At 40.2% G+C, this 14,037-nt stretch overlaps 1 protein-coding gene across 1 annotated transcript in view; it reads right to left on the bottom strand.

Moving 5' to 3' along the window:
- LOC109229037 (calcineurin B-like protein 3) overlaps window positions 1-662 on the bottom strand; it is a 6,005-nt gene extending 5,343 nt beyond the window's left edge. Inside the window, exon 1 of the mRNA XM_019394342.1 lies at window positions 524-662. The gene's annotated coding sequence lies outside the window, so the exon portion shown is untranslated. The remainder of the gene's footprint in view (window positions 1-523) is intronic.

Below are 14,037 nucleotides of genomic sequence, written 5' to 3'. Positions count from 1 at the left end.
GGGGGTATGTCACTCGTTCAAGCAATACATTCAACCTTAATTAATTAGTAAAAGAGAGCTTGCAATAACAACAGTGGCGGAGCTAGGTTTAAGGAGTTGAACCCCTCATTCAAAAATTATACGTGCAAATATGGCAAAAAATCAAATCTTTTGGTTATATATAAACTGTTTTATCCCCTTGATATAAATTGTAATGAAGTGACAAAGGGGTTCAAAGTTTGCTCCTTTGGAATACTCTTGTATAAATTCCTGGTTCCGAATGATGGGAATTGGATTCTTTCAAAATTGAAACTTTGTATCTAAAGTTAAATTTAGCTTAATTGTCAATCCTTAACTTAGGTGAACAACCTGGTTTGAGAAATCCAATATCGAATCGCATGTAAATCTAATTGAAATAAAAAAAATTCAACAAAATCAATCAAAAACGTTTTATTCTGTTAGCGAAGCAGATCTATTAATAATTACATAAAAACTGAAAACACGCGAAATAGAAGGGAAACAATGAAAATGAAAAATGACTTACGTTTATGAGTAAACGGTGATTCAGATGATGATGTAGAATCTGAAGGAAGGAGGCAATAAGGCAGAGGAGAAGAAAAAGCTCCTTAGCCTCTTTTTTTATTTCGTTTTTTCTTTTGCTGTGTCGTAAATTGCATAAATTGTGTCCTTGTCAAAGAGTAATTATGGGTATGAGACCTTGAGCTTGATGGTGGCCCAATATTCATATGGGCCCACCCATGTTCACCAGCTGTCAAATAGAAGTACTATTATAAGTTTACCACAAACATTTTAGGAGTCTGATTTGTAAACAAATTATACTGAAATTATATATATGAGAATTAAATAATAATAAAATTATCGAATGAATATACTTCTTATTACATATTCGATTTATTTGACAAAAAATTAAATGTATAGTCATGGTTCACATGACTATTGGAAACAACCTCTCTATCCTCACAAGATAAGGGTAAGGTCTGCGTACACTATACCCTCCCAGGCCCCACGGTATGGGATAAGACTGAGTATGTTATTGTTGTTGTTGTTGTTGTTGTTGTTGTCATGGTTCACATGTTACTGGTTCACGCCAATCATCTGATACTACGGCTCCAGCTTATAGTTCTTAAGTGGCTATTCAAGACGTCAGGATGGACTCAGTCCTAGGAGCCATACCAGTAGAGGAGGTGCTTTGAGTGCGCAACCGTGTGGCATATCAAGAAGAATTGCATATATTGTAGAGTAGTGCACCTCAGTAGTGTACTCAGGCTATGATCCCGACTCCATATGCTACACCATTGTCCAGCCAGCTAAAGGTGGAGGACATGCAGTTAGTGGTTATCCAAATGTGGAGGACAAATAGGTGAAGGCCATGATCGTTGTTATGCTTTTTAGGATAGGCCTAAGATGGTTACATTTGATGCAGTCATTACAGATATTGTTTGGTTTTCCATGGAGATATTTCAGTGTATTTGATCCTGGTTCTGCTCATTGGTATGTATCATTTTTTTTGCATCGCATTTAAGTATGTCTCGTGATTCTTTAGATATTCCTGTTTATGTGTCTACATCTATTGAAGATCCTATTGTGGTTGGTCGGGTTTATCAGTCTTGTATGATTACTATTAATGGGTATGATACGATAGTTGATCTCTTGTTGTGAATATGATAGATTTTTAGGCGATTTTGAGCATGGATTGGTGATTCCTATATCATGCTATCTCGGATTGCCATGTCAAGACTGTGAGGTGAGCAATGCTAGGATTGCCTAGGTTAGGAGAGGGTCACTTGGTTATTCTACGAGTAGGGTGATCTCATTCTTGAAGTCTTAGTATAAAGTTGAGAAGGGATGTCTGGCATCTTTGGCTTTTATTCAGGATACTAGTGCAAAGGTTCCTTCCAATGATTCTATACTAAGGGTGAGAGAGTTTTCGCATGTGTCCCCCACCGATCTATTGGGTATTACCACTGGATAGGGACATTAACTTTGGCATTGACTTGGTGCGTGACACTTAGCCCATATCTATTCCATCGTACTGTATGGATGCAGTTGAGTTGAAGGAGCAGTTACAAAATTTGCTTAATAAGGCATTTATTAGATCAAGTTTTTCTCTTTGGGGTGTACTGGTATTGATGGTACTATAAGGATGCACATTAATTATAGGCAATTGAAGAAGGTTACCATCAGAATAAGTATTCATTGCCTCGTATTGAATTTTTTTGATCAGCTTCAAGGTGCTAAGGCGTTCTATAAGATTGACTTGAGATCAAGTTATCATCAAGTAAAGATTAGGGCTTCGGATATCCCTAAGACAGGTTTTACAACTCGTTATGGTCATTATGAGTTCTTGGTGATGTTATTTGGTTTGATTAATGCTCTAGTGATTTTCATAGATTTGATGAACTGGGTGTTTCAACTTATTTGGTTTCTTTTATGATAGCGTTCATTGATTATATCTTGGTTTATTCTCGTAGTACGGAAGAATATGAGAAGCATTTGAGGATTGTGATTTAGACTTGGGGGGAAAAGAAGCTTTATGCTAAGTTCTCCAAGTGTGAACTTTGGGTGAATTCAATTGCATTCTTAGGTCAAGTAGTGTCAGGTGATGATATCAAGGTTGATCATAAAAAGATTGAGCCAAATCAGAATTGGCTTAAACCTATTATAGCTATGGAAATTCGGGTTTCTTGTGTTTGGTGGACTATTACTATCATTATGTTGAAGGATTTTCATCTATTGCAGCCTCATTGACTAAGTAGTCTTAGAAAGGTGCTCCTTTTAAATGGTCTATTGAGTGTGAGGAGAGCTATCAGAAGCTCAAAACTGCTTTGACTACAACCTCATTATTGGTATTGCACATAGATTCAGGGTCATACGTGGTGTATCGTGATGCATTGTGTATTGGTCTTACTGGTGTATTAATGCCGGATGGTAGAGTGATTGCTTATGCGTTACGATAATTGAAACCTCATGATAAATACTATCCAGTTCATGATTTGGAATTGACAACTATTATGCATACACTCAAGATTTAGAAGTATTACTTTTATGGTGTGTCATGTAAATTTTATACCGAGCATCGTAGTCTTCAGCACTTGTTCAGTTTAAGTGGCGAAAATGACATTGCACTTGAAATAAAGCACCAGATAAGCTACTGATTTGGATGTAAAACTTATTAAATTAAAACATAATAGTAATTTCTTTTATTTAAAACAACTCAATCATCAAAAACAAGTACAACCAGAAATACAAATCCTCCGAGTATCGTACGAAAAGCCCAAGCCAATGTTGATATCCAATTTTTCCCAAAAATATTTTAAAATTGCATATATACCTTCAAAATCATGCATTAATAGAAATTGGTATTTTTCCACAATTTTTCTATATTTTTATTAATTTATCCAGTATTTTATTCCCAATAAATAATTACAAAATGGCATTGCAAATGATTCCAAAAGCATCTCTTGATTTAATTTATTATTTATGGTCCTATTTAAACCAAATTATTTTATAATTAGCCAAATTGGCACCTTTTAGCTATAATTGCAATAACTTTGCAACTATAGCCCAATAATATGATTTTATACTATTTTGACCGGAAATTAAGCATTTATATTTTTAAATACTAAGTAATTATTTTTAACTATTTTCTACGCATAAAATTCATTTTTGTATAATTATTAGCCAATTTATAAATTATTTTATTCAGTTTAATTGGGTATTTAACAAATAGCCCCATTTTTATTTCAATTATAACCTAAATCAAACCAGCCCAAACCCCAGGCCCAATCCGTTAAAATCACCCGACCCAATCCCTAAGTCTACCCGGCCCAGACCTGATTTAATCTTGGCCGTCGATCAATTTTGATCAACGGCCCAGATTCACTCTTTCCATAATTAACCTAAACTACCCCCTTCCCAAACCCCTCATTTCTCTCTTGACCCCGCCGACACTCATCTCCCTCCTCTCTCGAATTCTCTCGAGCTCTCTCGGACCCTAACCCTAAATTTCACCTCACTATTACTCTCCACCGTCAACCATTGTTGTTCTTCATCACCCTCAGGCCTCTCATGCCTCTCTCACGCCGGGATTCATGCTGTCTCTAAGGTCCTCAAGGGACAAGGGTGAGTCCACTCACACCTTGGCTTGTTCTTGCCTGTTTCAGGCCGCCATGGCTCGATTTTGAGTAAGATCTTTCTATTTTTGCCTAAACCTATGGGTTTCTAAGCCGATATCTTCACCTCTGCGTTATTTTTTTTTACAAAAAAAAAACCCTACTTTCATCTCTTGATATTCTCAGATCTGTACAAATCTGAGATAAATCGAACTATCTTTGCTTACTTTTATTAAAAAAACCTTCTGATTTCCAAGTGTCTTTTCATTTCTTCTTAACTAGGTTTTCCTGAAAATCTTTGCTTCAAAACGTTTTCTGATTTTAAGTGCTTACTCTCTGATTCTTAGGTGGTTTAATCAATTATGTTGAATTTTTGTTCAACCCTAACAAGTCTGTGTTAAAATCCCTAATTTTTGACACTGTGTTTGGATTTTGAGTCGATCGGTGTTATTTGATACATAGCTCTATTCTGTACTTGGATTCATATGATTTCTCCTTCGTTTAATTTGAACGTCTTATGATTTTTTTTTTACCCTAGTGTGCTTCTATTAGGGTTTCAGATTCAAATCTGGATTGATTTTTATGTGTTTATGCTTAGCCTATCTGTTATTCATGGAAAACCTATATTATTTTTCCTAAATTAGTATTATTTTGAATCCTTATTCACTGATTTGCTATGGTAATACCTATATACTGATTTCCGGCTATTTTTCCTATTTCTACAACCTTTGATTATTTCTTGCCTTATTTTCGATTAATTGTGGTACTTGCTGATTCTTATTGATTGTTCCCTTAATTGAGCTTTTGTTCATTTACCCTTAATTACCCACCCCGTACTTAAGTATTTAATTTTTTTTCCTTAATTATATGCCCTGCTCTTTATTGTAACTGATTACCCCTTTATTAGAGGAACCCCCTACTGATTTTATGCATGATTGATTATGTAATTTTCCCTAATTACTGAATGATTGATTCTTTACCTTATTCTGCCTAGCTCTCGACTGCTATATATACTCTCCTTTATTCTCACTTCAGGCACGAAAAAAAAAACTATTCAACTCTCACTCACACAACTAAACTCTCTATTCTCTCTTCTGTGCTACTTGCTACTATTCTAAGCTAGCCGGCTGCAAGCCAAGGCTAACTACTACACCTCTCCTATTTCTGCTTTGTGTTTTGTTTTTTTCACTTCACTGGTATGTTCTAATTCAGATTCCAGTCCTCAAACCCACATGTTTCTATTACTGTTACAATTCCTTGTATTTCTGATATGCTTTTATTTACTATTTTGCTGTTCAACATGTAATTAGGATCCTGAATTCCCTCTACATGTTAAGTTATGCTTTACTTGTCAATAACCAGCATATTTTTGTATATTTAGTACATGTTTCTTATGTGAATCCCCATGATTGGTACGTTAGTTTGATCATGGTCTTAGTTGTTTGATGTTGATATGTTAACCTAATCCATTACCCTACTGTCCCCCCTGATCCTCTGAACCCGTAGAAATTTCAGATTGTGTGCTCGTATATGTTCCTGCCTGCTACATGTTTGCCCTCACATGCTCCATATTTGTCCCTCCAATCCCATTCCCTTGCTTGTGTTTGCTGGACTGTTCCTGGTCCTTGGTGTGATTCTGACTCTGTTTCTGAGATTGGTATGCATGCTCCTTCAAATTGTTTTTCATCAGTTAAACTCTATCATAAAACTATTCCAATTAAGTCTCTCTTTTCAAAACTGTTTCTTACTTACCCTTTTTCAAAACTGTTTTCTTACTTAAACTCCTCAAAACTATGTTAAGCACTCTCACTCTACTCTTAGACCACTAAGTTCTGCCCCTTTTGTGTTAGCCTTGCCTTGGGACCCTTGAGCTCCCTCTGAACTTGGACACATGAAAGCTGGCCTTTCCACAATGCACTTACTCTGTCTTGGCTATGAAACAAGCTTGGCATTTGAGGTGTTGGAGTTAGATTTATTACATAACTTAGAGAGGAAGTCCAAATCAGGTGTTGGAAATCTGGGCCTGTTTTCAGGCTCTCTATAATGTAACTCTTTTTTTATTTTTTCTTTGCTAATTATGTAATTCATTTCACTATTGGTCTGTAATAATCTGTTGTAAACAAGTACTGGGTCTGGCTAGTAAAAAGGGGAGGGTAGTTATATATGTTATCAGCATCAATGGGTAGAAACCATGTCTTAGGTTTACATTTCCTATACGTGCATTAGAATCCATGTGTAAGATCAACCCATTTAAAGCATATCATGCATTAGATACCATGTTCTTAGGTTTACTGTTTCAACATCCCATTTGGCATCACTTTACCACTTAGAAATCCTGTTTTAGGCTAAATAACAACATTAACGTAAAACTGTTGCTCCTGCACGTCTTGAAGTCATGCTGTAACTCTTTGGGCATTTAGAAATCATGCTTTAGGAATTCTGCAATCATTCTGCATCTTCAAGTGTGCACGTTGGATACCCTGTTTTAGGATCTTGTTCACACTCGCTCAGTCACACCTAGTTGAACTACTGATGCATGAAAAAGGACATAAAACAGTCTCATGTTTGATTATCTTGTTTAAGTGGAACTGGTCACAATCCCTGGATGTCTTTGCAACATTTAGAACATCATGCTTTAGGTAAAAATAACTTCCAAACTGTTTTAATAATTCTGGTAATTGCTGCATATTATTTTATGCTTAGACAAGTCTTAGGTAATCAACTTTAAAACAAGAACCGTCTTTATGATTAGTGTTTAACCGTCAGCATGTTAAAAATTAGTAGGCAAGCTTGATTGAGACTTCTTCTCTGAGTCATGTGATCAATCTGACTCTGCTGTTATCACTTAGATACCATGCTTAGGATCTGGATTTAGACCTTGATTGTGTATGAGTCATGCTGTTTATGTGTACTGTGTGTGGAGGTATATCTGAGCCTTTCATTTGTCTTCCATGCTCCCCTTAATTGAAGTCCTACTTGTTTACTATATGTCGCCTTAGTATTTTACCTTTAAACTTGAGGGTCTGCCTAGAACCCCCCTCTTATAGGATAGGAGTCCTAAATTCCTCCGGGACTAATAGGAAGGGACGGGTAACAGCATGCAATAGGAGTTGAGACCAACCCTCGCTTTAATTACCTTCACGGGGGCGGGAAAGGGTAGATATGGATATGATGACCGGTGCACTAATGCCATGCGTAGCCCCTTTCGAAGGAGTGATTACCGGGTATTGCATTGATGTGTTCCATATTATAAACAAACCTAGGATACCCCTTTACATTCCCAAGTATGCTTAGATTGTAATTCATTTCAAAATCTTGCTTTGTCATTAATTGCTTTTCAAACACATGTGTATTTAAACTCAAATCCCCTACTATTTGAGCCATACTTGTTTATCTGCTAATTGTACAAATTCACGAAAACTGTTTGGCCGGGAACCACATTAGTGGATCTTAAGGGGTGCCTAACACCTTCCCCTTAGGATAATTTTAAGCCCTTACCCTGTCTCTGGTTACCAAACGTAGTTATAAATGAACCCTATAGGTGCCCTAACGCACCTTAAATCGTTAGGAGGAGACTCCTCAAAATGCAAACCCCCTTTCCAAAAGGAAAGGGTTATCCCGACCAAAATGTCATAAACCCGATTTCGCGAGAAAAAGGGGGCGCGACAGCATAGCGACTCTGCTGGGGATATCTAGGCTTTTACCATTTCATACCGTTTTTGTGAATTTGTACCCCTCTTATGTGCAATTATTTGTTTAATTCCTTTAAACGTTTAATTTCTTCTTCAAAAGCAAAACTGACATATCTTTCTTGTTTCCTTCCTTTATAACTGCTTTAAATTTTAAAACTGCTGTATTTATCGCTTTCTTAACGTGCAAATACATGTCAACATGCTTTTAATTATTGCATAACCATGCTCAACATCATACTCCACTCGTGCCAAACAAATACTATAGCAACGCTTGATGAGTGGTTGCGCCCTTCCTATATCATCACCCCCTAAATTCGAAAAGGCTTATTTGCGGTAAAACTAGTCGATCAGCGGTGCAGTCGACAGTTCCGTGCCTTCCCCCTTGAGTTTTCCGCTCAAGGGTACCAGTCTAAAACCCCATAGAAACCTTACTCTGTTTAAATTGCGCATGTATCATGGTCAAACCTAGCCGGGTCAGTTAAGTTGTCCACGTAATGATCCTTTAAGATAGCCTTGTCCAAAAGTCCATTGGGTTTCCCTAAACCCAAACGGACATCACCACGTTCTGTGCATTAATTTGGAGAACTAAATGCCGATATGCTGATCATAAATGTATAAATAGCCGAGTCTGGTGGGGGTGAGGTCTAACCCTTTTGTCTTGCAGAAAATGAGGCACGAGGTCCCCAGCTTCGGAATGGTTAACATACCCCCACTCTTGCTAGACTGGTAGAAGAATCTTCCATCGGATGATCAGATCAATGAGTGGAAAGAAAGGGCCGTCAAGGCTAGCGAAAAGCTAGATTATCTGGAATACAGCCTGTTAGAATTGGAAGGAAAAGTGAGGAAAAGAGTCAACGACTGCCAGAGCACTGAAAGAAACGAAGAAGGACATCTGGCGAAGGCGTTCTTACTAATCAGCCTACGCGAGCTGGAGGATTTGATCAACGAGAACATTCAACCTGAGGAAGGTCCTTCTGCGACCAAATAGGCTAGATTTATTCTTGCTTTTTCTTAAGATGTAATAAGGCCAAGTGCCAATAGTAACTCATTTTTTATCATTATCGTTTTGGGATTCGTCTGTTCTTACATTATGAAATGAAGCATTTATTGGCATTAAAAGTTCTCCAAATCAATTTGTCGCTAGGCCTACCTCGGGCACAAAGAGGTTCCCAAATTAGGACACGCTTTACATTCCCGCACTATGTGTTTAAATATTACAATACTTTTTATAATCCTCATTGACTTGATTACCTTTTGTTTTTAATTTTTTCTTTCTTTTATTCCCCTCCCCAAAGGTTAGTTCGTGCACTCTGGCATCATCATCTTATTTCACAAGATCCAGGGGCCCTCCACCCACTCCTCCTCTTAGTCCCGCTAAAGGCAAGAACAAAGGCAAGAATAAAATGGAAGATTTAAACAACATCAGGAAGGAAAACACAACTGAGCGGGTAGAGGCCACTGATGGCCAGGGTATTCGGGTTTCTAACGAGAATGTGTCACAGCTTGAACAGAAACTGTTGAAATTCCAGGAAGATCTCGATCAGGTTCGAAATCTGGCAAGCCTGTCATTTTCCCTCAACACCCCAGATATCAACTTCCCCAATGCTCAAAATCCTACACCTCCTCAAAATATCCCAAAACAGCAGAATCATCCCACGCCTCATCATCATGCTGCTGCACCAAAAGAACCAATGTAACACCTGCCATACCTCAAACAACACTCCACTACTCATCCCAGAACCTCAGAACTCCACAAACGATCATTTCCACACCCATACACCAGGCCACCATAACAATCCTATCTACGTGGAGACCATGCCACACTCCACCCAACCTATCTCATGCACACCCGAGTCTGATGAAAAGGATCTACTTATCAGGAACTTGGCCGAGGAACTTAAGAAACTGACCAGCTGGATTCAGGGCGTTGAGGGAAGCAAAGGAATCGAGGGGGTGAACTATGAGGACCTTTGCACACAGCCTGATGTCGAACTGGCTGAGGGGTACAAACCTCCTAAGTTCGAAATGTTTGATTGTACGGGTGATCCAAGGGTCCATCTGAGGACATATTGCGACAAGCTGGTTGGAGTAGGGAAGGATAAAAGGATCCGCATGAAGCTGTTCATGAGGAGTTTGAAAGGAGATGCATTATCTTGGTACATCAGCCAAGATCCCAAGAAGTGGTCAAGCTGGGTGGGCATGTCATCTGACTTTATGGACAGATTCAGGTTTAATACAGAGAACGCACCAAACGTGTTATATATCTAGAATTTGAAGAAGAAGCCCACGGAGACGTTTCGCGAGTATGCTACTCGCTGGAGATCCGAAGCTGCTAAGGTCAGACCCGCCTTAGAAGAGGAGCAAATGAACAAGTTCTTTGTCCGGGCTCAGGACCCGCAGTACTATGAACGTCTGATGATGATTGAGAACCACAAGTTCTCCGACATTATCAAATTAGGTGAAAGAATTGAAGAAGGTATTAAAAATGGTATAGTAACAAATTTCGAAGCCTTGTAAGCTACGAATAAGGCTTTACAGTCCGGTGGTGTGTCCAAGAAAAGGGATGTTGGGGCTGTGATGGTTGCACAAAGGACCAAGTCTCCCCTTAAATACCAAGCTTACCCTACACCTCCACTCGCATATCAGCCAACCCCAAATTACCAAGCACCCTCGTACCAAGCTCCACCAACTAATCAGTCATCTACACCTCCTACGTATCAACCTACTTCACCCAGATACTCCCAACCCGCTCATGTCTACCAAACTTATAATGCTCAACCATCCCATTATCAATCACCCCCTGCACGCCAAAATTTCCCTAGCCCCGACCTAATTTTGATCGCAGACCTCCAAAATAATATACAACTATCGCTGAACCCATCGACCAACTATATGAAAGGCTCAAAGCTACTGGTTATGTCACCCTCATCCCTGCTGCAACCCCTGAGAATCCTTCTCAGTGGGTTAACCCAAACAAGTCCTCTGCATACCACTCTGGCATGAAAGGGCACACCATCGATGAATGTCGCTCCTTGAAAGACAAAATACAGTCTTTGATTGATAACAAGATCATTGTGGCAAAAGAACCCGCTCCAAACATCCGCAACAACCCTCTGCCAGACCATAAGGGTAGGGGTATCCACATGATTGAAGTAGAAGATGACTGGGATCCCGAGGGATCAATCGGGTTGATCGCAGAAGGTGATGACCCGAAGAAACCAACAATTACTCTCAATCCAATCATAGTCCAGATCCAGCCATCTGAGGACGCTGAGGTGAATATGTCTATACCTCCTAAGTTTGAAGCAGCTCCATCTGCAAAGACACCAGCACCAATTGAGGTTGAATTCGTGTCTCCGGCAAATGTACCCGCCCATTCGAGGTTGCAGTCTTGCCACCCAAGGCACATGTTCCGTTTGAAGTGAGGATAGCCGCGCCGATCCCAGTAGCGATGTAAACCATGCCACCATTCTATACAAATGTTGTACCCTGGGACTATATAGCCGAGGCGAGAAGGAAGGGCAAGGTCAGGATTGAAGAAACTGTCGCAGCACAGGGTATGACAAGAACTGGCAGAGTCTATACCCCTGAACATCTGGCTGAATCAAGCAAGCAGGCCTCCAACCGGCCGCCCCTCATTGAGATAGTTCCGGACGACCTTTGGAGGAAAATACAGGACAAGGAATATTCGGTCATCGACCAGTTAAACAAGATGCCAGCACAAATATCCATTCTCTCCTTGCTGCAAAATTCTGAGACGCATAAGAATGCTTTGTTAAAGGTGCTGAATGAAGCGTACGTACCAAGCAACATCACTAGCGGGGAAGTGGCTAATTGGTAGGACAAGTTCTGGAAAGCCATAAGATCACCTTTTATGAGGACGAGCTGCCACCTGAAGGGCTGGGGAACAACAAAGCACTGCACATCATCGTGCAATGAAAAGATTATTTCATCACCAGGATCCTGATCGATGGAGGTTCCAGTCTTAACATTTGTCCGCTGTTAACACTCAAGAAGTTGGGCAAAAGGCTGCATGAGATAAAGGATGGAGCAATCAATGTGAAAGCCTTCGATGGTTCTCAGAGGTCCACCATTGGTGAGATTAGTCTATGCCTGCAGATGGGACCAACCTGGTTAGAGGTCGATTTCCAGGTAATAGATGTACCAGCGTCTTACAACTTGCTGCTGGGACGGACATGGATTCATGTTGCTGGGGCCGTAGCATCAACGCTGCACCAGGCAGTAAAGTTCGAATGGAATCACCAGGAAGTGATCATTCACGACGACGGTAGCAACCCTATATACAGTCGCCAGACCATTCCGGCGATCGAGGGAAGAAGGAAGCTTGGTGGAGAAACTTACCACCACATTGAGCGGGTCAATGCTATCGACAAAGACAAATGGTGGGATGGCAAAATTGAGAGCATACTGAGTTGGAGTGGGTACGAACCTGGCAAAGGGATCGGCAAGAACCTCCAAGGAATCTCTAAACCCATAAAACTCAAGAAACATGGCACTACCTTCGGTTTGAGATATGAATACACCTGGGAAGAATTCAATAGCTGGTCGCCACCATGGCGCGGTCCTTATTACCCACTAGAGCAGCCAATACCGCATCTGGAGCAGACCTTCCAACAGGCCAACATTATTTATGGGTCAGATGAAGAAGAAGCACTTGCAACAGTAAAGAACTTGTTTCTAGAGGACAGTGATACGGACTGGTGCGTTATTACCGAGGAGGAGGGGGGGAAGGTCCTTCCATACAGGCTGTGAGCAGAGGGTCTCAAGAATTGGACCATCAGGACAACCAAAGCCCGACGAGCCTCGGGGTAGCAAGGCTAAAACAAGCATTATTCACTGTTTTATTTACTAAATGATTTTCTTTTCGCATTTTTCAATTCCTGCAATAAGATCTTCGATGTTCAAAATAGTTATTCAATTTATCAAAAGCATTTTTGATTTTTCTTATGAATTAATATTTATTGCTATCGTTTTCTCTCCTTGCTTTACCAATACAACATTACTATTACGTTTCTTGATGAACCAATGACTGTGACATGCAATGAGACAACGCAACAAACGGACATGGATTCAGAGGAAGACGACATACCTGACGAGATTGTCAAAGAAGTTGAGAATTTTGAGAACAGACCTAAGTCCAACCTGGACGAGATCGAAATTGTCAACCTGGGAGATTCAGAACACGTCAAGGAAACACGAATCAGCATTCACCTATCGTCATCAGAGAAGAAAGAATACACAGAATTTCTAAAGGAGTATGAGGACATATTTGCCTGGTCGTATGATGACATGACTGGCCTGAGTACGTCTATTGTGGCTCACAAACTGCCAACTAATCCAATGTGTCAGCCGATAAAGCAAAAGCTCAGAAAGTTCAAGCCTTATATGAGCTTGAAAATCAAGGAAGAAATCACCAAGCAGATCAACGCTAAGGTTCTCAGGGTAGTGGAATACCCAACATGGTAACACAAGAATTCCACAGCCTACAGACCTCAGATGAATGGAGCTGTAGAAGCCGCCAACAAGAATATCAAGAGGATATTGAGGAAAATAATAGAGAAGCATAGATAGTGGCACGAGAAGTTATCATTTGCTTTACTGGGATATCGCACCACAGTCCGCACATCAACCGGGGTAACCCCCTATATGCTGGTTTACAGTACAGAGGCTGTCATTCCCGCTGAGGTAGAAATTCCTTCCCTAAGGATCATACAAGAAGTTGAGCTCGACGACGCAGAGTGGGTAAAAAGTCGTTATGAGCAACTAGCCCTTGTAGACGAAAAGAGAATGAATGCAGTCTGCCATGGTCAACTCTATCAGAACAGAATGTCCAGAGCCTTCAACGAAAGAGTCAAGCCAAGACAGTTCACACTGGGGCAGCTGGTGTTGAAGAAAATTTTTCCGCATCAAGATGAAGCCAAAGGGAAGTTCTCTCCCAACTAGCAGGGTCCACACATGGTTTACCGGGTTTTGACAGGAGGAGCCCTCATACTTGCAGAAATGGACGGAGAAGTCTGGCCAAAGCCGATCAATTCAGATGCAGTCAAGCGTTACTATGTGTAATCTTTATGCTTCCCTTATATGATGTAAATTGATCTATGCCTGACCTGATTCCCGTTTGAAAGGGGATACGTAGGCAGCCCTATGGGTTCGGTCACAATTCAATAAAAATTTTATTCCCCCCCGCAATTGGAAACTGGGGCAGAATTTTA

Source organism: Nicotiana attenuata, chromosome 7, assembly GCF_001879085.1.
Source record: "Nicotiana attenuata strain UT chromosome 7, NIATTr2, whole genome shotgun sequence".
NCBI lineage: Eukaryota > Viridiplantae > Streptophyta > Magnoliopsida > Solanales > Solanaceae > Nicotiana > Nicotiana attenuata.
The sequence above is the reverse complement of the archived record's forward strand: the minus strand, read 5'-3'. Positions and strand labels throughout refer to the sequence as shown.